Consider the following 27478-nt stretch of genomic DNA (forward strand, 5'->3'; position numbering starts at 1 on the left):
AGAAATTCTCTAGGAGGTATCAGTCCGTACAAACTTTTGTTTGGTACTAGAATGATTATCCAGGATCTGGATAGTCAAACTTCAGTGGTAGAAGAAAAAACTTTTGATATCAAAGATCGTTTGGCTGTTTTACAGGACTTGAATGAAACAAGAAAAAGTCTAAGTAACATGAAGTTTAAGCCAACAACCACTGAAGAACCACCTGTCCCAGCAAGACCTGTCTGGATTCCAAAGATTGGGGATCTGGTCAGAGAAAAGATCACAGTGAAGAAGGAATTTGGGCCTTCTTACAGAAAAGCAGTACCTGTCTTAGCTGTCAGCGGAACAAGATCAGTAGTACTACCGCCACTTGCTGGTAAAAAGGAAAACAGAATTGTTTCCATCGACCTGGTGAAACCACAAACATGTGGCCGATAATAAATAGCAGGCCCAGTGGATTACCAAGAAATAGCAGAAGACCAAACTTTGCTACAATCCAAGAGGTTCAAATTGAGAGACTAATCACATTCGATAAACCTGCAGTAAATAAAAAAGGACTATGCAACAAAGCCATGGACCTGGTGCCTCTTGAAACCCAAATTGCAACAATTCCTGATGATACACCAATCTACAAGGATGTAGCCTCAGACTCTACAGATGTAACAAAAGAAAATGCAAAGATCAATGGAAGTTCGGAAGCAATCCCACCAATTGACAGAACTGCATCTGGCAATTTTATCAACTTTGATTACTTTTCCTATGATCCAAGTGAACTTGGAGACAAGCCAGCAACAAAAACTTTCAAAGAAAAAATAACCGAGCTTTTTCACCAACTAAAAGAGACATATCTGATTTCACCATGGATTGAATTTTGGACTGTGTTAGGTGTACTTTTCCTCCTGCTTTGGCTCATCATGGTTTTATGCTTGGGTAAATTAATTGATGGAAAATATAGTACAATGGACACAGCAAGTCAGAACATCAGCTTGGTCCTAAAGTCTCACAGATCCTCTCACATCGAGAAAAGAGAACTATCATCAGTGAAAATCACAGCCAATCCAATACCTGGGGGTATAGCATGGGACAGAACTTACTATGAAATTTATGGCCAGATTGAGCTCTTGAAATATCCACACCAGTTTAAGGTTTCCTTAAGTGACTTTGTGATACCAAGTTCTTTTTCTGATGATTGGGACTTTGAAAATATTAATAATATGATGTCAGATTTAGTAATGTCAGCTAAATTTACAGAACATGATTACTAACAGGGTTCATCAAATTATGAAGAATTATACTTTTACAATCACTATGGTCATCACTATTTGCATAAATCAGCGCAACCGAGAAATGTTTTTACTGATAATCAATGGGAACATTGTCCAACTCCTCCAAAAGGAAGTTCGAAGACATTTTTTGAGAAATTTCCATACTTCTCAGGGTTTAACAACAGTGATCCAGAAACGTTTTATTTTAAAATGTTAAGTAAGCCAGGAATGAAAACAATGTTGACAAATACTAAACTGATTTATTCTGAAAAATCTTATGACAAAAAGTCTACATTTCGTTTTATATTTTGGAAAAATAACATTGAAACAAAAAACATCTGGCAAACAAAAGACTGGCAGGTACAAGGTCTAGAATCATTATTTAGAGCCTGCATGATCCCAGAACAAATAATATTCCTGAGTGATACCATTCAACAAACTACTTGTCTTGGTTTAGCTAAGATAAAAGACTTAAATAAACCGTTTATTCCAAAGCCCATACCTGATATTAATAGTACTTCGGATGTGGAGATAGACGTATCCCATATTTTTCACCAAAACAGAACAAATCCTGATTGGAAAAAATGGTTGATCTGGCCCACTTACACAAATAACTGTCAAGATAGATTCCTGAACAAAAGACAGGGGTTCAAACTGACCAGGCCAGACCCAAGATATTCACAGAGACAACATCCAGGGATAGTTACAGCATACAGTGTAGGGAAATTATGCCTTGAGTGACTACAGAAATCCACACTGGCTGAAATTAAGCAACACTTGACTTTACTTAAATAAGGTACTGACTTGCGAGATTTCATACTGGGACCTCGCAAACAGCGTCAAAAACGTTTCATAGCGGCCGGTATATACGCTACATACAACGAAGCTTGGAAAGTAATGCAAATTGAAACAGCAGAAAAAATATGAGAAATTGATCGTATAAATTTGGAAAAATCCCTTTCTGTAGTAGACAATGGGTTAACGACTCTGTCTTCCAGAATATATTCACTGGACAGTATTGTATCATCTGCCTTTGATATAATAGAGCAAGACTTGCTAATGTTACAACATGGTCAGTCCCAATTGCGTTCTATTGTACAGCTAGGCTGGACGTTGCAAAACCTACGTTCAGGCTATGTGCCATGGCGTCTAATCAACATAACGTCATTATTTTCTATCTTTAACCTTACTGATAAACAAATCAGTTTGGCACAAAAAGGAGCCGACTATACGATTCTGAACATTGAAAAACTTGAGAGATTACCATTGACAATGTCAGAGAGACCGGTCATTGAATGGATAATACACGGAACAATTACAATTCCGATAACAACTTTCCAGTTTAAATATTGCCAAGAATATATACCAGTAGGCCAGTATGAAAGGTTGGGTAAAGGATACATCAAATCAACCTGGGATTTACCTTACACACACAAATGTTATAGTGAAGTGGAAAAGGAGGTATTCCTTAGTGGTAATAATTGTAAAAAATTACTAAGCGGTACACTTCTGTGTCAAGGTATTAACTTGCATGGAGCCTGCAAAGGGTCTTTAAATAACCTTTCATGTCACCTGCAAGGCACTCCAGCAACACAGATAGAACCATTCTTCAGACAACTCTCCAACAGTAGCTACGTTGTAATAACTGACCACAGCTGTTGTGGAATGGTGCCAGGAGAATGCTATCTCGTAACTGTTACTTCCAGGGTCGTTTGCTGTATGCAAGTATTGTATCCAAACAGCAATCCAGACATGGAGGCGGCAATATGGCCTTATGTGAATATCTCTTCTATTCGAATTGATACTTTAAGCAGAATGAAGTCTATTCTTTTACAGACAACTGTGCTGCTGACCTCGTCCAAAGAAACATATGATCTGCAAGTTGGAAGGACAACATCAGAGATACATACCCTTTTATCGACAAATTGCCCCGTGCATTTCGTAATTCAAATTTTAAACATGTCTGATACCAGTGGCATCGCACATGTATTTACGACAATCTTTTCGGGACTGTTAACACCATTTGAAACAGTTCTGGGCATCTTCCCGAATTTTGTCCATTCTGTCTTTGGCGGCCTACCTTTTATTTTGGGACTCTTAGCAGGAATTTTAATTTTGTTCCTTCTGCTCTGATATGGCAAGCCAAGCCACAGACAAGACTCCAGCAACGATGGAAGAAACGATCCTAGCAATACGCTACCAAGACCGTATCACTAAGGTCCTCGGATTAGCTCGGCTAAGAGATCTGAGTACAACTTGGTTTCTTTCATTCAGACCAATCTGGAGGATTGCATCTTACCTGTGCTTCGATGTCTGCTATGCGGAGAAGAATGCATGTAGAACGTCTGTCTTACACTACCATCAGCAGTACCAATGGATATCGATATTTTGCTTTGTCCGTTAACGACTCATGCTAAGTGTTGTCCCCAGCAGCTACCTATTCTCAAGTCAAGTCAAGTCAAAGATCTTTATTCGGAATAAAACAGCCATAACAGTGCATAACAAATACAATGGCAATGAATACAAAAATAAACAACTAAAATTTAGTCTATCTAATTCTACAACAATGCAGGTACATATTAAAAGAGGACAATATATGTAATTTAAAAATTAGATCATTTAAAAATAGCGACAACTATAAAATATGGGGCAAAGACAAAGGTAAAATCAGGACAGATGTATGTGCAAATTACAGATGTGCAAATTGTTAAGCGATACAAAGTGCAAAGTGCAATGTACACATTTTATCAGTCAATGTGCAAAGTTGCTCGCGAGCGAACGGAGGCTTTAAGGAAACAACTCACTCTAAATATTATTTCATCTGATCCTAACATTAATAAATTCCTCAACGCTATCTTAAAATCCAACAGGTCATGTTTCCGACAGTATGGCATTAAATAATGGACAGTAAACAGTTTATAAAAACCACAAAAGAACATAAAGTGCATGAGACTTTGTTTCTTAATCGGGTTACATGGACAGCCTAAGGTTTCCAAATGTTTGTTATAACCCAAAGGAAAGTTTAGCAGATTTACGATGCTTCCGTCCCGAAAACGGAACAGTAAACTCCTGTTCCATCTACCAAGATTTAAACGCAGTTATTTCTGGGGTGGGGCAGGGTAACAAGCAGGGGGCTCCAAATGGCCCATATACTTTGCAACTGTACACTTTGGGAAATCGTTCCTTTCCCGCTCTTCTCTATAAAGGTTATACAGAGCCCTTTGAATCGGAATCTTATGTGAACGGTCTATGAGATTGGGAGATGTAAACAGGTGTCCTTGCCCTACACTTATTAGACATTCATTCACGGGTTTCAACCATGGTATACAATGTGCCCTGTCACATTTTAAACAATCTGAAATTATGTCACGTGTCAATGAGGCTGCAGGGTTCTGCCATATCTTTAGCCAAAAAAGGGCCGGTCTTGATCTGACAAAGTCCTCTATATAACGGATGTTTAATTCACTGTGGCATATGTAGTTCGAGGCACATATGACTCCACCCAGCACCTTCCGACAGAATCTATTTTCTTCTGTCTGGATATGGAGACAATTTGTATGTCCCCATACCTCTGCGCCATAGGTACCTGTTGGGATGCATTGGGTTTGATAGATCTTTAGTAAAGGCGTGATCACATCAGCATGATTAGGTTGGCGCAGGGAAATTATTGAGTTGATCGCTTTACCTAATTTATTCCTCGCATAGGAGACATGTGGTTGCCAAGAACCAGTGTTAGAGAACAACAGCCCCAAGTATGGGAAAGTGCAGGTGCTTTTTAAAACATTTTCCCCTGACATGATCTCAATAATTTTATACTTTTTTGGACCACAGGTCATAATAGGTGATTTTTTAAAATTTGTGGTTAAACCTAAATCAGCCATAAAAGTAACAAAACCTGAAATTAAGATACGCAGTGCCTTTGGGGTGCGGCCCATTAGGACTGCATCGTCCGCGTAAAGAAGGGTAGGTATGGGAGCGCCATTTACATACGGTACATCTTTTGTTAGGGTACTCAGGGAACTACTCGGCTCATTAACGTATAGGATAAAAAGCAGAGGGGCCAGAACACAACCCTGTCTGACCCCCTTGCCGATTAAAATATCACTGGAAGCTTCGCCCATGTGGTTAATGCGCACACGGGCTCTTAGGTCGCTATGGAGGTAAGATAAAAAGTAAACTAAATAATCATCTAAACCATAGTTAAGTAGGACGGACCATAAACGGGAGCGATTTACAAAATCAAAGGCAGAACTCAAATCCATGAAACGAAAATATAAGGGGGATTTTTTAGCGATGGTATATTTAGCCATTATTAAATTCAGGTTCAGGCATTGTTCTACTGTACCCACATTGCTTCGGAAACCTAGCTGGCTTGGGTGTAAAATGGTACTTTCCTCCGCCCAGGTTCTAATTCTTTTAAAAATTACCCTACCTAAGACTTTCAGAGTGTTATCAATTAATGATATTGGGCGGTAGCACCCAGGATCTAGCCTGTCGCCTTTTTTAAAAACGGGTACAATAGTACTGCTGCACCATGTTTCAGGGATAGATTCATAAGTTAGATTGTTAAAAACATTACACAGCAACGGGGCCCAAAAGTCAATTTCACTTTTTAATTGGTCAATAGAAAGGCCGTCAGGGCCAGGGGCTTTATTACCGACACTTTCTGCGATGGCATCCTCTACCTCAAGCAATGTAATATTCAAAGGTGTTGGAGGGGGAACAGTTTCTGCGGGGTTGCCAGATACCGCATAGATCTTCGAGAAGTGGTCAACCAACACAGGCCCTGTGATGTTACAATTGATAGGTGTTATGTTTGAACCAAGAGATCTTAGGTTCTTAACCAAAACCCTGGGGTGTCCTTTAGGGCAGCCATACGGGCAAGGGATTCCCAGTGATCTTTAACTAATTCATTGGATCTGGTACGTAAGGTGAGTTTGTACCTTGCTCTCAAGAACATTACCCGGGAAGTATCCCGCGGTTTGGCCATGAGAGCAGCCCTTAAGTCCCGGTTTGCTTTTGAGCAAGAGGCATCAAGCCATCTTGGGGCTTCCTCAGTTTTCCTAGATGCTGGTTTAGAGATCTCGCTTTTTATTGCGGAGCAGAGTTCACAGAATGATTTAATCATATTGCCTCCGCAGCTATCAATAGCAAGACAGTCCGAGATCAATACTGGATGTTTCTTAATCACACTGGCCAATACACCCTTGTTGTCTACTTCCCTCCAGACAACCCTTAATCTGTCCGTCAAGGCTTCCAGGTTTGTTGCCCCGATTACACTATGTGATATTTTTCCCCCTAATGATTTCAGGTAAATCACAATTGGGTAGTGATCACTATATACGTTACACACTACCTCTGCTTTAATAATTGATCAGCAAGGGAGGGAGAGACAAATATATAGTCGATCGTTGTTGCGATCCCATGACCGATGTAAGTGGGGACCGGGGCAGTACTTGTACAAGTACCGGCAAACTCCATAGTGTTTACGAGTTCTCTGGTTGCGAAGAGATCTTACAAGGGGGATTTCTTAAATGAATGTGTGCATTGAAAACCCCTCCTATGCAAATACCATCAAACTTCCCATATTTCCGTCCCTCCACTATTTCATCAATAAAATTGAACAAGCTTAAAAAATTACTATTAGGGTGGGATATAAAATCATTGTTGTAGAAATTAATTAGACATAGTTTTACCCTTCTTGTGTATATCAGTGCCATAAAACTTGGGTTATTAATTTGTAATGCTTTTACCTCTGCGGTTATCTTTACCCAGATCGATAATCCCCCACTAGGGCGGCCTCAGGGAGGGGCCGGTACAATCCTATTGTGACAACTATACCCTTCAAGTAGCAAATGGGTTGTACACCAAGTTTCCTGAAACATTAAGACATCATAGCGGTTTACCCAATCTTTCCAGGCTTTGATTTCCATTTTTGCCTTCAGCCCAGCAATGTTCCAGCTATTAATAGACAAGTCCTCGTCGTGCAATGGACGAACATCCTGGACAGAGACCTGGGCAATTGCTGTTGGGTTGGCTAATGGATCACATTGTGCATTGGGTGGCAGGGGAAGGTCAAATGGTATCAAAAACCCCACAGACTCTACTCTCTGCGAAAGTTCAGCATCGGACACGGCTGCAGCTGAATCTTCCTGGGTGGCTGGCAGTCAGTCCAAGGTGCCCTGGTCAGATAGTGCTGAGAATCTATTATATAACGGAAACAAGGGGAGTGGTTGCAACATTCTGTGTGGGGTCTGTAAAAGTAACTCAGAGGTAAGGGGGTCACCACAATAGCTGGGCCGTGCTGGTTGTAATTCTTGTTTAATAAGAATTTTACTGTGCCCGGGTTCCTGAAGTTGATTGTAATACAGGCTCCGTTGATGTTTTTGAACAGAGGTCCAACCCAGGTCACCCGGCGTGCAGAAAGAATTTCGTTGGATATGTCATAGCCAACCCCCTTATGTTTAGTTAACCAGTCAATGCATTTGTTATGTAACTGGACCCAGGATTCTCCTTGACCCTCCCTAAGCGGTGGTATGCCAGCCAGAACCAAGACGTAAGGGCAAGCCTCAGGAGGAAGATGTAAAGCAGGGCCTTGATGTTTTATCAGCCTGTTGTCCTCCGGTTGTCCCCTGTCCTGGCCAAGGTTGGGAGATACCTTCTGCTTGGCTGTGCCTCTGGGAGGGTTACTCTTCTGGGTATTATTGATGGAGTTTGTGGTGCAAGATAGACCGGAGGGTGGCAAAGGGATGGATGGCGGAGTTGAAGCAGAATGGTTTTGCCTTTTATTTACTTCCCTCAGCGGTAAAGTAGGTATAGATGGGGTACTAGTGTTGGGTGCCCCTTTAGCCCCTTTAGCTATAGTTGGATTACAGTTTATGGTGGGACCTCCGCTAGATAGGGCGCTAGTGATAGTCTCTAAGTCTTTTAACAGATGTTCGCCTCTAATTTGGTCTAGGCAGGCCATACCTTTCCTCTTTGCTTCTTCGTTTTTCACGAGGGTTTCCACTCTATCAAGTCTCTTAAAAATAATATTAAATTGTTTGATCATTTGACCTTCCAATTGCTTAAAAATTGTATCGGCAATGGTCTCTATAAGGTTTCCATTGGATTTAGATTGGGGAGTGCTTTCGTTAGGGAAGTCAGTCTGTGTACAGATGGAATTTATATCCTCGTTTGGTATAGCAATACCAGAATGTTCCCCTGAGTCAGAACATACTGTTTGAACCCCTGTTGGTTTTTTCTTCCCCCTAGTCCACATACTCTGTGGAGTTGGCTGGTCGTTACTCCTTAGGGGCTGCTTCCTCTTGTTTATTGTTGTCTTTACTGGACCCCTTTTACGTTTTGCACCGGCGGTCTCGGTGCTCATAGTTGTGGGGGGTGGCGCGGGTTCCGACGCAGGGTCAAGATGAATATCAGTAGCTATATCAGGGGTGCGTCCCTCTTGTGGTGATTCAGATGAGCTGATCGCAGGGATAGGTTTCACCAAAATAACTTCTGGAAGTAGAGGCATGGTATGTTTGGGACTGACTATATTAGTAGGTTGGATGGTGTTGAAGGAGCCCAATGACAACCTCCTCTCTGTCTCTGCAATCTCGTTAAAAGCATTTTCCAGTAGACTCTCGAAAGAGTGTTGGGAAGATGCAGGATCTGCGGTGGCCTGTATATGTGTGCTAGTAGAAGTAATGGTATTACGTTTCCCCATGTTTGGAACAACAGGCTCACCTTTGGATGGAAGTTAGATGGGTGGCCCGCCCGACCACTGGTGACCTCAGAGGGCCCGCCCTTTGCCCGGGCTTAGCCCGGTGCCCGCCCGCGCGCGTCCCGCGACGCAGAAAGTGATGCCCCTTTTTGAGCGCCTCCTGGCGCGCTTAGCCTCGACGCGACTTCCGGTCCGGTCGCGGAGGCTTCTGGGAGCTGTAGTCTCTGACTCCCCGAGTCAGCGGCAGCACAGATGGACAGAGGCTGCAGCGGGGGGAGGAGACCGGCGATGGTGAGGCAGCGTTCTGGGCAGGCAGGCAGCAGCGCCGGCAGTCCGGCAGAGGATACCGGCGGTGGTGAGGAGACCGGCGGTGGCGAGGCAACGCCCCGGGCAGCAGCAGCGGCAACCTGGTAAGGGACTCTGTGTGGCTGAAAAAACACTTGTTCCCCAGCAAGTGATGCCCCTTTTTGAGCGCCTCCTGGCGCGCTCAGCCTCGACGCGAATTCCGGTCCGGTCGCGGAGGCTTCTGGGAGCTGTAGTCTCTGACTCCCCGACTCAGCGGCAGCACAGATGGACAGAGGCTGCAGCGGGGGGAGGAGACCGGCGATGGTGAGGCAGCGTTCTGGGCAGGCAGGCAGCAGCGCCGGCAGTCCGGCAGAGGATACCGGCGGTGGTGAGGAGACCGGCGGTGGCGAGGCAACGCCCCGGGCAGCAGCAGCGGCAACCTGGTAAGGGACTCTGTGTGGCTGAAAAAACACTTGTTCCCCAGCAAGTGATGCCCCTTTTTGAGCGCCTCCTGGCGCGCTCAGCCTCGACGCGAATTCCGGTCCGGTCGCGGAGGCTTCTGGGAGCTGTAGTCTCTGACTCCCCCACTCAGCGGCAGCACAGATGGACAGAGGCTGCGGCGGGGGGAGATGACCGGCGATGGTGAGGCAGCGTTCTGGGCAGGCAGGCAGCAGCGCCGGCAGTCCGGCAGAGGATACCGGCGTTGGCGAGGAGACCACCGGTGGCGAGGCAACGCCCCGGGCAGCAGCAGCGGCAACATGGTAAGGGACTCCGTGTGGCTGAAAGAACACCCGCTCCCCAGCAAGCGATGCCCCTTTTTGAGCACCTCCTGGCGCGCTCAGCCTCGACGCGACTTCCCGTCCGGTCGCGGAGGCTTCTGGGAGCTGTAGTCTCTGACTCCCCCACTCAGCGGCAGCACAGATGGACAGAGGCTGCGGCGGGGGGAGGAGACCGGCGATGGTGAGGCAGCGTTCTGGGCAGGCAGGCAGCAGCGCCGGCAGTCCGGCAGAGGATTCCGGCGGTGGCGAGGAGACCGGCGGTGGCGAGGCAACGCCCCGGGCAGCAGCAACGGCAACCTGATAAGGGACTCCATGTGGCTGAAAGAACACCCGCTCCCCAGCAAGTGATGCCCCTTTTTGAGCGCCTCCTGGCGCGCTCAGCCTCGACGCGAATTCCGGTCCGGTCGCGGAGGCTTCTGGGAGCTGTAGTCTCTGACTCCCCCACTCAGCGGCAGCACAGATGGACAGAGGCTGCGGCCGGGGGAGGAGACCGGCGATGGTCAGGCAGCGTTCTGGGCAGGCAGGCAGCAGCGCCGGCAGTCCGGCAGAGGATACCGGCGGTGGCGAGGAGACCGGCGGTGGCGAGGCAACGCCCCGGGCAGCAGCAGCGGCAACCTGATAAGGGACTCCATGTGGCTGAAAGGACACCCGCTCCCCAGCAAGTGATGCCCCTTTTTGAGCGCCTCCTGGCGCGCTCAGCCTCGACGCGAATTCCGGTCCGGTCGCGGAGGCTTCTGGGAGCTGTAGTCTCTGACTCCCCCACTCAGCGGCAGCACAGATGGACAGAGGCTGCGGCGGGGGAGGAGACCGGCGATGGTGAGACAGCGTTCTGGGCAGGCAGGCAGCAGCGCCGGCAGTCCGGCAGAGGATACCGGCGGTGGCGAGGCAACGCCCCGGGCAGCAGCAGCGGCAACCTGGCAAGGGACTCCGTGTGGCTGAAAGAACACCCGCTCCCCAGCAAGTGATGCCCCTTTTTGAGCGCCTCCTGGCGCGCTCAGCCTCAACGCGAATTCCGGTCTGGTCGCGGAGGCTTCTGGGAGCTGTAGTCTCTGACTCCCCCACTCAGCGGCAGCACAGATGGACAGAGGGTGCGGCGGGGGGAGGAGACCGGCTATGGTGAGGCAGCGTTCTGGGCAGGCAGGCAGCAGCGCCAGCAGTCCGGCAGAGGATACCGGCGGTGGCGAGGAGACCGGCGGTGGCAAGGCAACGCCCCGGGCAGCAGCAGCTGCAACCTGGTAAGGGACTCCGTGTGGCTGAAAGAACACCCGCTCCCCAGCAAGTGATGCCCCTTTTTGAGCACCTCCTGGTGCGCTCAGCCTCAACGCGACTTCCGGTCCGGTCGCAGAGGCTTCTGGGAGCTGTAGTCTCTGACTCCCCCACTCAGCGGCAGCACAGATGGACAGAGGCTGCGGTGGGGGGAGGAGACCGGCGATGGTGAGGCAGCGTTCTGGGCAGGCAGGCAGCAGCGCCGGCAGTCCGGCAGAGGATACCGGCGGTGGCGAGGAGACCAGCAGTGGCGAGGCAACGCCCCGGGCAGCAGCAGCGGCAACCTGGTAAGGGACTCCGTGTGGCTGAAAGAACACCCGCTCCCCAGCAAGTGATGCCCCTTTTTGAGAGCCTCCTGGCGCGCTCAGCCTTGACGCGACTTCCGGTCCGGTCGCGGAGGCTTCTGGGAGCTGTAGTCTCTGACTCCCCCACTCAGCGGCAGCACAGATGGACAGAGGCTGCGGCGGGGGGAGGAGACCGGCGATGGTGAGGCAGGGTTCTGGGCAGGCAGGCAGCAGCGCCGGCAGTCCGGCAGAGGATACCGGCGGTGGCGAGGAGACTGGCAGTGGCAAGGCAACGCCCCGGGCAGCAGCAGCGGCAACCTGGTAAGGGACTCCGTGCGGCTGAAAGAACACCTACTCTGATGACGGCATGCGTTGATTTTTCACCTTTACGAGTAGGTGGCGGTGAAGTACGAGAGGAAAGGAGCACCAAACAGGTACAACCTTCTGTGAGCATTGCTGATCCAAACATCGATGATAGCAATCACGCACAGAACTGCACAGTTTCAGTATTTTCAAACTTGGTCGAAATTTCACCTGACGTTGTAGACCAATTTTTTGCAAGCCTGTCTGATATGATGTTCTCCCCTGAACAGCGAGAATAACTTTTTAAAACAACAAGCACACATGTTCCCTGAACTCTGAATTTGGCCTTCAGTTCTGTTAAACAAAGCAACTGAAAACATTTGGAACTATTATTTTTCCCCTGAAAGCGAAATTATTTTTCTTTCAAATCAAAAATATTTACAATTTTTTCCGGCACATGGTACTTTGCTTAAAGTAGAACTATTCTTAGAGAACAGAGCTTCTATTTTTAGAGACGTTAGAGACAATATTTTACCCCAGCTTCTAGCACATGTACAGTATCGTATGTGATGGAATGGTCTTGACCTTCTTTTCTGTATACAGAGCCATTTCATGTGTAATTTTCGCAATTCATTTAGCTGATATATATATGCATTTAACTGAATGATAACCTTGCTTGAAAACATAATGTTCCAATACTCATTTTTTGTGTATAAACCATACACTATTTCGAATGCAATTATGTATTTTGGGGTGGGTTGGAAAACACACATGCATCATATGTTTAATATTGGTTATTTTTTAGTAATGATGGACATTAATACGTGAAGTGGGTGTTGTATTTCTATCTATGACCCTAATTCGATATTCCCGTTCATGCCCTTATGTGGTTATAATAACTAGTATCCTTATAAAGGTATAAGAATCATATCCATATGTAGTAATAGTCCATGCAGTCCAAAGCAAGGCAAGGCTACTCCCATAGACTCCTAGAAAGCACAACACGTTCTTTAAACAAACCAAGCCTCCAGCAGCCCGGGAATTCCCCCTGCTTTTGTTTTGATTTGCACAAGAACTCCTGGAGTCCAGAAAGAACTGTTAGTTCTTAGTGATGTCTTATGTCCAACCTTACATCAAACCCGGCACCTTTCAGATATAAATATACCAACGTTGCCTTAAGCAAACACACGGTGGTGGGGAGCAGAGCCACGTTCTACTTGTCCGAGAGCCCAGCTGTTGCCAGAGCCAAAAGAAGCCCCCCCTCCCTTTTGACGCGCTGGAGAAGCTGCCTTTTCTCACGCCGAGAAATCCAGCTCCGGTGTTCCCAAGTCACCCTTGTGGGTTGCTGGAAGATCGAGTCCTGAGAAGCGAGATACAAGACCTCCTTCATTCTATAACCAAGGAACCGAGCTGATTTAAACCTTAGAGAGAATTCTTGATTACGATACTTGGCAAAATCCTAACTTAACTTAAGACTGCAACTTACTTACTCCTTCCCACGTATTAGGCTTAGGTCAGGTACACCGGGGTAGACGTATCTTAGAAGCACCAGTTGAGTTCGTTAGTCAATGTTTTTATGTATGTATATATTTTATCCATTTTAAAGTATCATATGGCTAAGAAACCCTATCAATGCTTTTACAGTATTATTTCATAATACTACTTTTACTCTACGCACTTTACTTCATGATAAGTATTGCAATTGTGGCAATTCATTTCTCTGGCATGAGAAAGAAGACTGCTCAATAAAATAACACCTTTTATTGAAAATGCCCGTCTCTCTATTTCTCTGCACTCTGGTGAAATTAAGCATGCACGATTGACTGAGTGAAACAGCTGTCTATTGTTTTCACACGACTCTAGAGATACACTCTTTATTCTGAGGGAGCAAAGTTGTCATGTTAATGCGGTTGTCAGAAACGAATCCCTTCTTGTCTAAATCAGGACGGTTAACCCTTTCCTGAACATTCGAGAAAGTTTCTTGTGACCTCTGAGCTATCTGGCAAAACTAAGTAAGTCTAACATAGTCAGTAGAGACCTAGATGACCTCAGCCCTACGTCTACACTGCTGTTTATGTTATTCCAATGCGCAGAGCCTATTGGGAATATAGGAACTACACTACACCCTGGCTGCCAGCGTGTGCCAAGCCCAAGCTGTGCACTATGGAGGGTTTATCTCCATTCTTGGCCCACCAGAGCCGCCCGACAGGACCATCGCCTGCAGCCGGACAGGCAGCACTGCATCCACTTCTATAGCCACATGTGCTGAAAATGCTTCGGGACGTGCCAGTAGTATGCAAATTTAGCCTGCGCACATAAATAATATAATCTTAAGTCTGGAGCCTCAAAGCCCCCCTGTCAAATGGTTGCACTAAGATATCCCATCTACATCAAGGCTGCTTCCCTCCCAACACAAATGTCAGAAGAGCTGATTGCAGGGTGCGGAACAGTACTATGGTAAGTCAAATGGGTATATTAACAAAAAACTATAGCAGCTTAGGCAAAAAGACCATTTTATGATTGCTATTCTATCCGCCAATGAAAGGGGAAGGTGGGACCACCGCTCAGCCTGCTCAGATATGTGGTAATTGTACACCCATAATTCTCAGTGACCACCACTGTGGGGTCGCGATGCACCCATACACCTAGGTACTTTACGGGATCAGAGGTCCAGGGCAATGGGAAATCAAGTTCCACCTTCTTAGTGTACTTCGTGAGTGGGAAGATCATCGATTTGGACCAGTTTATTCCAAGTCCCGAAAATCTTTCAAACTGGACATATTCTCTGAGTAACGGGGACAGAAACACTGATGGCTCTCAGACGTAAAGCAGCATATCGTCCACATATAAGGAGACAATCAGTGGGCGCTGCCTGAATCGCAACGCGCTGACCAAATGTTTCTTGCGTAACTTACATGCCAGTGGCTCCAGTGCTAATGAAAAAAGCATAGGGGACAAGGGGCAAGCTTGCCATGCGCCCCGCTGGATAGGGAATAAAGATGTCACCTTGCTGTTAACTCGCACCCACGCAACAAGCCTGTTGTACAGTACCCTAAGCCACTGTGTGAAGAAGGGGGGAATCCAATCCTACTCAGTACAGTAAACATGTTGGACCAGTGGACGGAGTCGAAAGCTTTTGCTGCATCTAGCAGCACAGCTACCACTTGTAAGTCAGGCTCAACCAGAAAGCTGACCGTACTGTTCAGCTAGGATCTTAATAGCTGGAAAGGCTGATGCTACGTTGCTGGTCAAAACTATAATGTTGTTGGCATATGCCAACACCTTATACTCCAATATATTGACCCTAACTGATATTATGTTCAAAGAGCTCTCAATTTTACTTAAAAAGGGGTCAATATATATGGCAAACAGCAGGGGTGAGCAGGGACAACCCTGCCTAGTACCCCTGCTGATGCTAAATGATCTTGATAGCAAACCTGAGATCGAAAGGGTAGCCTCTGGAGCAATATAGAGTGATTGGACTGCTTGAATAAGCTCAGAACTGAACCCCTTCCACTGAAGGACTGCCCACAAACACCCCCATGCAAACCTGTCAAACGCCTTTTCGGTGTCTAACAGGATCGCACCGAGGGGAGATTGTGTAACTTGGGCCCAGTGTAAAAGTGCAATTACACAGCGAACATGATCAGCCGTGTCTCCACTTGGAATAAAGCCATGATGACGTAGGGAAACTAATGGAGAAATCACCGCGGCCAACCTGGCAGATAGAATGTTGGAGTATATTTTGCTATCTGTATTATTTAAAGATATCGGGCGGAATGATGAGGGGTCTAGCTACGGTTTATATTTTTTTTTTAATGAAAGTAATAGTGGTTTGACACAATGAATCTGGTATGCCCCACGCTGTGACCCTCTTAAAGTTGCCAACAGATCCACCCGGATCTCTGAGCGGAACACACTATAAAATTCCAAAGGAATGGAGTCAGGGCCAGCGGTTTTACCATTAGCTAATAAATTAATCGCCAGATCAACCTCTTCCCATTCTAGAGGGGCAGAAAGGACTTTGGTCTGCTGAGCAGTAACCTGGAGAGTGTTAATGCCCTGTAAGAAAGCTCCAACTTCAGATTCTAGATTTGAATCGCTGGCTTCCTCTGTATACAGAGAGCAATAGAACTGCCAAAAAACCTCCATGACCCCCTCCTATGTATCCTGGATATGACCTTGAGAATCCTGAATCTTGATGATATGATTGGCCAACTCTCTCTGCTGAAGTCGTTTGGCCAAAACCCTGCCAGATTTTTCCCCAAACTCAAACATCGTAGATTGAAATTGCAAATACTTTGCAGCAAGATCCTGACCAAAAAACTCCAACAGAGAGGCCCTAACTCTAGCTACCTGTAGCTGACTTTGAGCTATGTCCTAGCCCTCCTTAAATCTCACTTATCAATTGAACCTCTGCAGCCCTCAGTTCAGCAATCCTCCTATTAGTTTGGTCCTGAATAGACCTCTGCCGAAAGTGCGAAAAACTTTTTCTTTCCCCCCGAACCGCTGCCTTAAGTGTATCCCAGACCGTGGTACAGGTGGCAGTCCCTCTGTTAATATTTAAAAATTCCAGAACCCACTTCCTCATATGATCTATATATATATTTGGTCCAATAGCAACTTTCTCTCAAATGAGTAAAGATACATTCAATAATCAGTGGGTTGTGGTCTGACAGAATCCTAGGAGGGACTGAAATAGAAGTGATATCTGCCAGTTGTTCGGACATGAAAAAATAATCTAACCAAACCATCTTAATATGGGAAGCAGAGAAATATGTATAGCCGTCAAGATGTTTATTATGTTGAAACCAAAGATCAGTCAAACAATGCTCTTGAACTAGAGCTTGAAGTGCCCTAAAAACTCTAGATTTCTTGCCAAAATCGGCCGACAAATTGATGTTCATGTTCAGGTAGTTGGTTACAAGCTTAATGTTAGCAAAACCCAGGTTGTTCAATCAGTAGCCATGGCCCCCTCTGAAGCTCCAGTTGTTCAGAGTGCGTCATATCTTGGGGTCAAAATTACTGCTGCAGTCGATAAGATCCCTGATGTGAATATCTTGCCTATTATTGACTCTGTCAATTCCACTTTGGTAAGACTAGACAATCTGCATTTGTCCTTGTATGGTAGGGGAAATGTTCTGAAAATGTTGGTCCTACCAAAGCTCTTATATTTATTCTGAACTATTCCGCTGGAATTCTCCCAATCTAGCCTTGCTTGTGCTGAAAGGAGCTGTAATAGATTTCTTTGGGGGTATCATCAACCTCAAAGGGCGGCCAAGTGGATGCACCTCTCACGTGATCGGGGAGGTTGGTCTGTGCCGAATTTGGTGCTGTATTTTGCTATACCACTGGTTGGGGATAGGGAACTGCTGCCACCATTTTGTAGGCCCTCTATTTTTTAAATAGGGCTAGGGGAAGAGGCTTAGGGGATCTTACTACGGGTTCTCAAACCCAGTTATTATAAGAAGACCAAGTTTAAGGTCATCATAGCAATGTTCTCAGTTTGGCGTAAGATCCGGCGTAAAAGGTCGATTCCTAACATTAATTATTATACACCTCTCACTGCTGCCATACTCAAACCCCTGTTTTTCAAGATCAGACCACATTTAGGTGGATGTCAGAGGGAATATTCTCTCTGGGTGACCTAGGGTGTGAAGGGTCAATGGCTTCCTTCTTGTTTCTAAAGTACAAGTTCTCTCTAAATACGCATGAGTACTTTAAGCATTTGCAGATCCGAAGTTATGTAGATAAATTAAAGGATCAAGTCTCTACTTTGTTTGTTAGGAATTTACTTATGGAATTGATTTTGAGGCGATCAAGAATTGGCACAGTTTATCAGCATTTGCTCTCTGGTCTTCCCGACGATCTCTCTTCTCAAAACGCTAAATGGAAGATAAAGTTAGGTATGGCAGGGTTGGATATTTCCCAGGCTTTAGAATTGTCAAGCAGTGTCTTAATATCAGGAAGTTTACGCTCTCAATGTTACATGGCATTATTTGACCTTCATTATACTCCCGCCTAAATTTCTAAATGGGGAGGTAGAGGAGGTTGTCATTGTCCAAGATGTAGTTTGGAAGGGGTCAATAACGTACATATGTTATTTGCTTGTCCTAAACTCGCCACATTCCTTCAGGATGTAGAACTCTTTATTAATTCTAGACTTAACATTTCGGCTGTTCTATCACCAGAGCTTGTCATAATTGGTTGTGAGACTAATTGTTTGCTGGAGAGAACAAGACATGCATCCACCCTCCTGTTCATTACTATGTCTCTTGTGCGGCTTTGTATAACATCAGAGTGGATTAGTCCAGATGCCTCCATCTTTGTAAATTGGAGAGGGAGGATCCTGGCTCTCCATAACTTGGAATCAGCCATTTTTCAGAAGTGGGGTAGAAGAAGGCGCGAGCTGGGCCAGAAGATCTGGGCTCCATTTATGGAGTGGCTCAGAGACTAGATAATGGACTGAACTGTTTAACCTAACCCTCGGTTTTTATGTTTTTGGGTTTTGGTTATGCTATGGCGATTTTTTATGCTCCTCTTCTTCTCCTCTCTTTCTTCTTTTTTTTTGCTTTGAATGAATTTTATTTTGTAAAGCTTGTAAATGTACAATGTGTAGCCATGATTTATTTTTCTTTTGTCAATATGTTGATGTTTCGTCAAGCCTGAATAAATTTTTTTTTTAAAAAGGAAGTCAGGCTCAAAATAATGTAGTGTGGAGAACAGTGTACGTAAATTATGTGTCGTGAAACATTCCGTCACAAAACCTGATTGGTCCGGTAGGACCAACAGGGGTATCAAGGGTTGCAGTCATGTTGTGATCTTCTTTGCGAGGATTTTCGTATCGATATTAATTATTGAAAGTGGTCGGTACGACCCACATTGATTGGGAGGTTTATCAGGTTTTAGCAAAGTGACAAGGAGGGCCTCTCCAAGGAAGGGCAGAAGGACTCCGGTCTTGTATGCCTCCGCATAAACTTCTACTAGTCGTGGGGCTAACACTACCGCAAATGCCTCATAGAACTTGCTCGGCAAGCCATTCGGTCCTGCCGCCTTGTAGGTCGGCAGGGACATGATGGCCTCTCTCACATCTTCCTCATCAAAGGGTTGCACTAGATATTCCCGGTGCCCATTGGCCAGCCACCTGAACACCACATCATCGAGATAGTCATGCGTCTCTTCAGCAGGGGGAGAGTCCCTAGCTGCATATAAATCGGTATAAAATTTTAGTACAATGGCACATAGATCCGCAGCCGATTGCCGGGGCTCACCGCTTTTATCCAGTAGTTCAGTGACAGCCTCCTGGTGGCGCGGTTCCGCAAGTTTTTGGGTGAGAGATCGACTAGGCCTCCCACCCTCTCCGTAGTATCTAGCTATCTTACGTCTCGAGCAATGCAGTAGCTCCTGATCGACCGTTTCATTATGTTCCGTGAAAAAGTGACGTATTTCCGCTAGCTTGGAAGCTGAAGGGTCAAGGTCATACACGCGCTCCAAATGTGAGATGTCTGTAGCCAGCTTTCTAATTCTATGCCGAATTTCCCTCAAAAGCCCCGATTGAGCCCCGATACAGGCGCCGCAGATGGTGACCTTGAAGGCCCCCCAAAGAACTCGAGCACTTTCTACAGTTCCCTCGTTCTCATAAAATAAAATAATTCCTAATCGCCTCCACTATGGTTTGTTTAAAAACAGGGTCCTTAAGCTCCGAAGGTTACAACCTCCAAGCAAAAGACGGTAAGTGACACTCCGGGATCTTTATTTCTAGTAGCACCGGTGAGTGATCTGATAAGGAGCATGCAACACCCCCGTTGTCCAGTTACAGACCTCCTCCGATACAAGCCAGAGGTCGATACGAGACCATGAGCCATGCACCGCCGATACAAACGTGCTTTCCTGAATTGTGGGATGGCAAAGACGCCATATATTGTGCACTTGACCTGCATCTATAAGCCCCAAAAGCGTGTCCGTCACCCGTTTGGGCCTGGCCTCCACTACCCTATGCCTGTCGATAGTGGCCACCATACCACTGGTTGAATTCCCCAACCCACACTAGCGCCGCAGGAGAGAACAACAGTACTCTGCGCCACACATCCGAAAAAAAGGAAGGGTCATTAATATTGGGCCCGTATACATTTACTAGTAACACTCTCTCACTACCCAGTCGGCCATGCACAATTGCTATCCTGCCACAATCATCCGTCTCAGTTCGAAATACTGTAAAGGGGACCCCCTTCTTCTCCAAGATCAGCACTTCTCTAGCATATGATGAATAGGAAGATGATACCTTCACACCCGCCCAGCGCCCTCCTATTTTTTTGGCCGACTCGGCTGTCAGGTGCGTTTTCTGTAACAAGGCCACATACACACCCAGTCGATCGAGGCTTGCAAATACCAACCTAATTTTGTTAGGCCTGTTGAGGCCACATATATTCCAAGTGAGAAACTTAAGGGCATTACTAACTTCAGAATAATGACAAAAGCAGATACATGGCAAAAGGTCTTACATCGCAAAATAGCATGCAGTGACTAAATCCAAACCGTCTGATCTTATGACTGGAAGAGAACCAAAAACATTTCTCAAACCCCAACCCACGATCCCCCATCCCCCCACCCACTTCAGCACCCCAAACATGCCAAAGCCATCCCATCGCCAAACACAACCTCCACCCTACCCTAGTAAAACATAATTGGGGTACTCCCATAAGTCAGGGGGCACAGAGACAGAACCCTCCCGCAGAGCAGTTGTCAACCGAGCAAAGCAATGGAGGAACTGTGCATCACATGCCCAAGAACAATGTCTGGGGAGCCAATGGTGCCAGACGTCTCCATAATAGCAACTAGCAAACCCAGACCTTTCAAGCAAATCTCGTCATGGGAGATCAGCAAGGCCCACAGTGGAGAAGTGTGGCTCACTGGTTAGAGGAGGCAGACCAGGAAGCAGAGGTCAGCTCGGGACCAGTCCTAAAAATGTCCATGGACTCGACAATTCTCGCTCCGGTGCCTACTCGATTCACGGGTTCACACTCTGCGACTCTGGGCAATAGCTTGCTTAATCTCCACAACGGCCCCTCGCGGCGGGATGCCTGGCTTTCACCTTGCGGATACCCTGCCGGGGTTATCTCACAGGGGAATACCAGGACGGGTTCCCTAAGCAAGCGCTTAGAAACCGCTCGGTGATTTGCGCTATATAAATTCCTGTACATTTACATTTACATTTACAGCAAGTCCACGATAGTAGCCCAAGGTTAATAGTAGGCGGCAACAGTAATAAACAGGTAGTTGTTTAACCGAAAGGTCAAATCTCACATTAGGTACCATGTACATGCGAGCAGAGGATAACTCTAAAAAACCAGACACAGGCTATGCACCTATGACATCATATGTAGTGAGCAAACAAAAACTCAATCATGATGTCCAGTAAAACATTACATCCAAGCAGGTGCTAATCATCCTCTTCGGGTGTTACCATAGAATCTCGCTTCCTACGCTTCAGTGACTTAGCATGGTGCATTGCAGCTTTCGGGGAGGTGAAGATCCTATTTTCTCCCACCACCCCTATGCGAAGTCTGGCGGGGTAGAGCATAGCATAGGGGACTTCCTTGTTTTTCAGAAATTGCTACACAGAGCTAAACTCCCACCAGGCAGCTTGGACAGCAACCGTGAAGTCAGGGAAGAAGGCCAATGTTTTACACTGATGCAAAATCGTACCCTTCTCCCTAGGCAAGCGCAAGATGGCATTGCGGTCCCTGTAATTTAAAACACGAGCTATTATAGGACGGGGGTGGCCCCTGGGACCGGGCGTGCCGCCAGGGAACGATGGGCTCATCCGTGTTTGGCGGGCATGACTTGTGCTGGAGCAATCCTGCAGAATAGTTGTGTTCCTTGGAGCTCCACCCGCTGACGCCATTTCGAGCCTTAAGAATCTGTAGACTCGTAATAACGATCCATGGGTGTGGAAGTACCCTCCACGTGGTTTCCTCTACCCATCACTGTATTGAGGTAAGAGCTATATAAGGGCTGGGACAGTTAGACTGTCCTGACGAAGACCGGTGTGACCCATTTATTCAAAGGCACGTATCAACCATCGAAACATGTTGACCACTGTAGTATAAGGAGTAGTGTTTGTGGATCTTGACTTCCTGCCTAAATATGTACACATCCTTCACCTTAATTTTAATCCTGACCTTGGGACCCTGGAATAAAGTACTTGTGGGTACCCATGAGCCAGTTTTAACGAGAACTTTCCAACAGCACTTTAAGTCTATCACTTACCCAGTCCGGACGGACAACACTCATCGTTGTGATCACTGTATGTCACTTATGTGTTGTTTGTATTTGTTGATTTTGAGTAGTGTGTTTTTGTGTTCCCCCTCCCTATGCTCCACCCCCTGCGTGGCTACACGAGGGCGTATTGTAAGCAGACCCGATGATGAAGCATGTCACACACATTGTGTGTGAGTGAGGGCAGTTTTTTCAAATAATTTTGTTTTTTATAGTCCTGTCTTTGCGTCACTGTGTCTGTTGTTCCCCACCCCCTTTTGGTGTGTGTACTCTCTCTCCACAATGAACATTTTGGACAGTTGCTCCGTGCCAAAGATGTCCGTGATAAGATGCTCCACATAGGCCTCCATCTTTCCCACGTTTGTAGACTCTGGAATCCCGGTAATGCGGATATTATTGCGCCAGGACCGCGCCTCTAAATCCTCATTATTAGGTTGAATTAGAGATAGCACCTTTTCCATGTTAAAGGTCTTGTCAGATACTGTTGACAACCCATCTTCCGCCGCCGAGACCTGTTGTTCCATCTCCCCCATTCGGGTGTTCTGTTTCTCCAATTGTGAAGGCATGTGATCCAGCCTATGGTTCATCGCAGTCATCGCACCCTCTATAGATTGTAACGTGCGTTGCATTGCCACCAATGTAGCTTCAAGCATGGGGGGGCTATCTATGTGTACATCAGACTCTGAGTCCGAGGCCGCCTTCTGTGGTGTCTTGGGAGCCCTGCGGGATTCAAAAGTAAGGCGCGGCTGAGTCTTATCTGTCTGCCCCATAATGGTGAGTATTGGTTGCTGTGTGGGGCTGAGGACCCCTGTCCAAAAATACCCCAATTGGCCAAGTCCAAAAAAGGGGCCCAGGAAGGTACCGACTCCAAGGCCCAACTCCTAGTACACAGTGATTCTCCAAGGCGGACACCTCCTACAAATGCGCCCCACAGCTCAGATCCACAGGTCAGCCACGCAGACCCCGGGGCGACCCAGTATATCTCCAGAACAGTAGTGTCCCACAGCGGTTAGCACTATGCCCCACCACAATTGCCTCAAAGCGTAACACTCAGGGGCGCTCCACAGGCAGAGGACCCAGCGTGGATCACCGGTATGTGCGGGTATGGGGTCCCGGGGCACGGTGCATAGTGTCTCTATGTGCTCTACATATCGAAGTAGCACAGCAGCTATGACGATGCAGGCAAGCGTGTTGTGGAAGTAATCTCACTGCTGCCACAAGGCCCCATGGAATCAGCCAGCAGCAGGTCTCACAACACCCTCTCCCCGAAGGCTGCGAGTGTGCACACCACATGGGCCCCACAGCAAAGGACGCAGGCAGAAACCTAGGCGGCCGCCCGACTTCCGGTAGGTAGTCGAGTCACGCTCCCGGCCCGGCCGAAGATTTGTTTCAATGTGCAGAACTCCCACCAGGCGTGCCCTCTCCAGCCAGACCCCGCGTCGGGTGCAGCTCGCGTGACACAGCCAGCACCAGGGCCCAAACCCGCGTCCGCTACCCGGGCCTCAGTCGCGCCACTGCCCCACTCCCCACCACTAGTGCCTACGGGCACCAGTCAGTCGGAAGCCCCAGCAAGTGTTCACCATCAGGGGGAGGCCTCCCCATCCGCCAGAGCCCTAAGCACACTAGATGATCGGAGGGTCCAGGCCCATAGGCCGCACCACAGGGTGCCGCCGGTCTCCTCTCCTCCGGTACCAGGCTCAAGCGGCTCCACAGGGTAGGAAGGCACTCTCACCGCTCTCTGCTTTCCCAGGCACTACAGGAGTTCACAGAGCAGAATGAAGCATACGTGCAAGTGTTCCGGCTTCGGGCGTCTCTACAGCTCCGCGGTGGCCGCCATTTTACTGCAGACCATTCTCAGCGCGGTGCAGTCCCGACTAGCAGACAGCAGAGCCCAGCAAGGATTCCAGCACTATCAAGGAATGCCGCAGGTGAGTGGAAAGCGGCTCCGATGTTTAGCAGGCTCAGATGTAGCAAGATGCGGTGGATATTGGTCGTATTGTGGCTCGGTTAGGCAGAGCCTCACAGGAGTGCGGCCATCTTGCCTTGCGCCCTCTAGCGCCCCCGCCTACTCCAACTTGAGAGAGAAAAGCTCAAGCAAGAGCAGTTGGCCCTTGATAAGGAGACCCTGGAAGTTCAGAGGGATAGGAAGAATTTAGGCCTAGAACCCAATGGTGGCAGCACTAGTGTACCTAGAGTCAGGGAAACGTTATTTTATATTAGGAAACTGAGCAGGATAGTCACTCGTTACCTGGAGGGGGATAATATCCATAAATGGATTATTGCTTTGGAGACGCCCTGTAAAGTTCAGAAGATCCCTCAAGGACAGTGGTCAGCTATCCTGTGGGTCTCCTTTACTAACAAAGGTAGGGAAGAAGACGCAGACAACTACTCAGTCTTGAAGAGTGCCCTCATAGATGGGGTTGGCAGAAGGCACACACCCAAGACTGGGTTGATTTCATATACAATGCTATTAAGGCTCTGGAAGGCTGGCTTAATGGAAATGAGGTGCACAACTATGAGGGACTGTGCAATTGGCTGATAAGGGAGCACATCCTTGTCTGAATTGGCAACTGCACCAATACATAGTGGACTCTGATACGACCTCTCCCCAAGAATTTAGAAAGAAGGCAGACAAATGGGTCCAAACCAGGGTTAAGCAGATAAATAATGGTGGTGGAGGTGACCAGATGGAGCATGATTCTTCTAAGGTCCAAGAGAAGGGTGGTAAGAAGGGTAAAGATTTACAAGAACCCAAAAACCTGCCTCTGAGGGTGGGTTCATATCCTCCACTTCCTCTGGAAATAAACCTTGGTTTACCTGTTTAAGGAGAAAGGCCATATGCCAAGGGATGAAAATCGTCCTAAGGCCAATACCAAGTTAGCAACTACCACTTCCCAAAGATAACTAGGCACCCTAACACCAGTACAAGTGGTAGTGCAGCCCCTAAAGGATAAGCAGGGTTAACCGCGGCTTCTGAAGTAGGTTCTGGATTAGTCAGAACACCATCTCAGGCTGTCCTTGTTTGTGACAGTGGCATGGATCTTGCCACTTTGCTTGTAAGTCCCACTAACCGGGGCAAGTACAGACAACAGTCTTTATTAAATGGTCAAGAAGCTATGGCTTATGGGGACACAGAGGTTACAGAGAAACTTGTGTCTCCTGAACAAATCATACTTGGTCAAATTTACCAAGTGACCATTGCCAACAATGTTAGGACTGATCACTCCTTGGCAGTTGTGAATCTTGCTGGGGAGGGGTACCTGTCCCTAAAAGAGTTGTGGTTTGCCAGACCTACCTGTAGATTGTCTGTTGGGCAATGATTTAGAAACTTCAGCCTGGTCTGAAGTGGAGTTCAGGATACATGCAGAGAAGATGGAAATCTCTACTAGTGCATTTGCTGTCACTAGGGCTCAGGCCAAACAGCTAGGCACAGAGGGAGCACTAGATACTGGAAAAAGGGACCAGTTGGCTTCTAAGAGAAAGAGCAGAAGGGATAACAAATGTACTCCTCATAAACTCCCAGTAAGAGTCAGTCTCCTAAGGGAGATGACCTTAACTCATGTGAAGGAACTGCCTCAGAGGAACATGGGCCTGATCAGGCAGAGTTCTTGGAGGCAGGGAGCCCTTTCCAGGGCAGATGTGAGTTTGGAGCAGTGATCCTGCCCCTCTCTTGAATAGCTCAGACAGCAACCTGAGGAGGCAGGGAGTGTCAGTGAGTCTGATAGAATCTATTGGAAGGTGGGCTCCTGTCCATCGAGTGTAGAGACCTCAAGTCTGGTGCCACCATGAGGTTGGTAATACCTCATTAGTTCAGGGACTTTCTTCTATCCCTAGCCCATGACATTTCCCTTGCAGGACATCTTGGGCAAAGCAAGACTTGGAACAGGCTTGTCCTTTTTCACTGGCCCCACCTGTCTGAAGAATCCAAGAAGTCACTCCTGTGTCACATGCTAAACCAGTGGCGAGTCAGGTGGCACTACAAAGGCCCTCTTAATTCCACTTCCAGTAGTTTGGGGTTCCCTTTGAGAGGGTAGAGATAGACATTGTTGTTCCCTTAAACCCTCCAATAGCATCTTGACGCAGTTACATACTAGTTATGGTGGACCATGCCACTAGGTATCCAGAGGCTACTCCCAGTAGGACCACTATAGCTACGGCCCTTCTGGGAGTCTTTTCCAGAGTGGGGTTCCCTAAGGAGGTGCTAACAGACAGAAGTACACCATTGTCAGGAAAAAAGGTGAGGTCACCTATTAGGTTAACCTAAGCACTCCTAGACATCCCCACAGGGCACTTCATGTGAACCGCCTAAAACCTTTTATTGACAGGGCTGACATGATCTTGCAAAAAACACAGTTGATGGACAGAATGCAGAGCAATGTCTTACATTCACCCCAGTAGAAAGATCTGGGCCTAAATCCATCGTTTTTTTGCACTCCACACCACCCTAGGTCAGACAATGGCTATATGCAAATCAGCCTGGACCCTGTGCCTCATAGGAACAGTCCAGCCCGAACTACCAAGCCATGTCTTTCCTAGACCGGAATCAAGCATCCAAGGACCGGTTTCTGATATCAGCCTTCTTCAGCCTGGATAGCTTGACTCCAGTGATCTGGAGAGCCTGGGATTCACGTCTGAGCATACCCAGCCCACTCGGGGTGAAAATTGCAAAAAAAAACACAGTTGATGGACATGATCTTGCTCATGGCCACTGATGAGGGACAGGAGGAAAAGAGTAACCATCTCCCTGATCTGCTCTCTTGGACCCTGTTGATGGTTCAGCTAGTGGAGTACCCTTGGCAGGCAGCCTCCCTGACCAACAGCAAGCTGAGAGGTTGATTTTCCTGACTCCCAGTCAAACAACCTGGTGTAAAACACACAAGATGATGGACGGAATGTTGCACAATGTCAAAACATTCACCCCCAGTCATGGTTTAATCCATCGTTATTTTGCTCACCAAGCCACCCCAGTTCAGACGTGGCCATATACAAATCAGTCTTGACCCTGTGCCTCATGGGAACAGTCCAGCCCAAACTGCCAAGCCATGTCTTCCCTGGACCGGAATCAAGCATCCTAGGACCGGTTTCAGCTATCAAGCTTCATCAGTAGCTCTTATAAGCAGAATGCTGCCCCCCCCCATAGAGAAATGTTGGTCATTTATTCAGAGGGAGGCCTTTGCTGTAGTCTGGGCCTTGTAGAAGTTGAGGTCATACCTGTTTGATACTCACTTACATTGTTCAGACAGACCATAAGCCCCTCTTATGGCTGAAACAGATGAAGTGTGAAAATCCCAAACTTTTGAGGTGGTCCATTGGCCTACAGGGGATGGACTTTTCTTT

Source organism: Lissotriton vulgaris, chromosome 7 (assembly GCF_964263255.1).
Source record: "Lissotriton vulgaris chromosome 7, aLisVul1.2, whole genome shotgun sequence".
NCBI lineage: Eukaryota > Metazoa > Chordata > Amphibia > Caudata > Salamandridae > Lissotriton > Lissotriton vulgaris.